The sequence below is a fragment of the Dipodomys spectabilis genome, unplaced genomic scaffold (assembly GCF_019054845.1).
Source record: "Dipodomys spectabilis isolate Male_0828 unplaced genomic scaffold, ASM1905484v1 ptg000102l, whole genome shotgun sequence".
Taxonomy (NCBI): Eukaryota; Metazoa; Chordata; class Mammalia; order Rodentia; family Heteromyidae; genus Dipodomys; species Dipodomys spectabilis.
In genome coordinates this window covers 3599485-3601799 of record NW_024870779.1, presented here as the reverse complement: position 1 = coordinate 3601799, position 2315 = coordinate 3599485, and the positions used below count along the sequence as shown (strand labels likewise).

At 41.9% G+C, this 2315-nt stretch overlaps 1 non-coding gene across 1 annotated transcript; it reads right to left on the bottom strand.

The window, feature by feature from the left end:
* Positions 1–919: 919 nt before the first annotated feature.
* Positions 920–984, bottom strand: Trnaa-ugc. Its single transcript has one exon. It is a non-coding gene; the product is annotated as a tRNA-Ala (tRNA).
* Between the last annotated feature and the right edge of the window lie 1331 nt (positions 985–2315).

Below are 2315 nucleotides of genomic sequence, written 5' to 3'. Positions count from 1 at the left end.
GAAGCATGTCCCCATTTCTCTTTCCTGTTCACCACCCTGTACCCAGCAGCTGGTGCCATGTCTGGACGTGATCAGCACCCTGGGGATAGGGGAGCCTTGACAAGGTCTTAGTACCCCCTAAATGGTACTAAACTGAATCCATGGAAATTCTATCTTCTGAGATTTTATTTTACCTCAATATAGCAAACCAGGATCCAAGGTAGGTCTTATGGTCCTATCTACAACTGTTCTTCCTGTCTTCTCCTGAAATCAGTATAACAAACACATTCTTGTGCTGTAACATAATCATTCCGTGGACCTTTCTTCTGTAATTTACACTACATCTTAGATTAAAAGCAGATAGTTTACTTCTCACAGTGCCTCAGGAATGTAGGAGATGCTGCCTAAATAATTTGAACCATTAAATTACTAAACACTGGGTACAAATTCTGTCTCTTCTACTACCCTGGGTTCTCTTATACTTTTTGAGGTAGAATCTAATTAATTAATTAACCAACATATTTAGTTTATTTAGTACTGCTCCTGGGCTTGAACTCAGGGCCTGGGCTCTGACCCTGAGCTTATTTGCACTAGAGCCACAGTTCAACTTCCAGCTTTTTGCTGGTTAATGAAAGATAAGAGTTTCAGTCTGGGCTGGCTTCAAAGGCTGATCATCAGATCTCAATCTTCTGAGTAGTTAGTATTACAGGCGTGAGCCACTGGCACCCACCTAGAAATGAAAGTACTAAATCAGGCTACAAGGGAATTTTCTCATAATATAATGTTGAACAGGGGCAACTTTAGGATGTTTTTTGGGGGGGTCCGGTCGTGGGGCCTGAACTCTGGGCCTGGGCGCTATCCCTCAGCTCTTCAGCTCAAGGCTAGCGCTCTACCACTTGAGCCTCAGCGCCACCTCTGGCTTTTTTTCTTTTTGCTTATTTGGTGCTGGGGAATCGAACCCAGGGCCTCGTGCATGCAAGGCAAGTGCTCTACCACTGAGCCACCTTCCCAGCCCAACTTTAGGATTTTAAGCCTCTTTTTTATTATCTTTAAGTAGTTGTACAAAGGAGTTGCCATTTAACAAAGCAGTTTATAAATACCATATATCTTGATCAATGTCACCCCTTTCAACATTCCCACCATCTTTCCCCTCCCTTTCCCTCCCTCTTTTTTAAATTTTTTATAAATTTTTTTTTGGAGTCAAGAAAATGAATTTAATGACTTGGCTTCTAATACAGTTCCATTAACTAACCAGTTACAGGGCTCTTTACATGTTCTCTGCTTCTCACAAGGCTATTACTGAAGCCTTCATTTATGAAGGAGGAAAGAAGAGTTAAGGAAAACAAAAGAGTTTGTCACCATCAAAACAGCTCAAAGTGGGAGAGCCAGATGTGAAATTTGGGAAAAAATACAAAACTCTAACCTTGATCCATACAGCTTCTAGATTCCAGCCCTACTTGTAAAATTAGGACATTACCTGTTCTGAAGACTGGAAACTGAGTAAAATAATATAGAAAGTACTTCCCACAGGAACTTTTTGTCATGAAGACTGCTCTCAGCCTCTCAAGACAGCCCTATTGTCTACTGGATCTCCTAGAATCTATTCTAAAGACCAGTGGGATCTTGCAGCTTCAAAATAAAATGAAAACTAGTTGACACATGCTCATGGAGTCAGTTCCACACTAGGTTGGGTTTACATACCCAGAGAAGAGAAGGGAGATGTCTGAAAAGGACAGATTACCTACAAATTTTTAAATTTTTATTGTAAAGGTGATATACAAAAGGGTTACAGTTACATGAGTCAGGTATGAGTACGTTTCCTTTTGAACAATGTCACCTCCTCCCTCATTCTCTCCCAGTTTTTCCCCTTCCCGACCCACCCTCCTGAAGTTATATAGCTCATTTCCAACATAGTGTCTAGTGAGGATCACTGCTGAGTTGGTTCATCCTTTGTCCCACTGTTTCTGTGCTTCCCCTTCCCGTCCCCATCAGATAAACTTACATACAAGACAAAGGGTATGGAAATCAAAAACAGCAACAGAAGGGAATAAAACGAAAAAAAAGGAAAGAACAAAAAGCACCACAAACAGTACAATAAAAAAAAAAAACCTCTTACAAAGCTGGGAAGGTGGCTCAGTGGTAGAGCGCTTGCTTTGCATGCATGAGGCCTGGGTTCGATTCCTCAGCACCATATAAGCAAAAACAAAAAAGCCGGAAGTGGCACTGTGGCTCAAGTGGTAGAGTGCTAGCCTTGAGCTGAAGAGCTGAGGGACAGCGTCCAGGCCCAGGGTTCAGGCCCCACTATCAGAACCCAAAAACAAACAAAAAAAACCCTC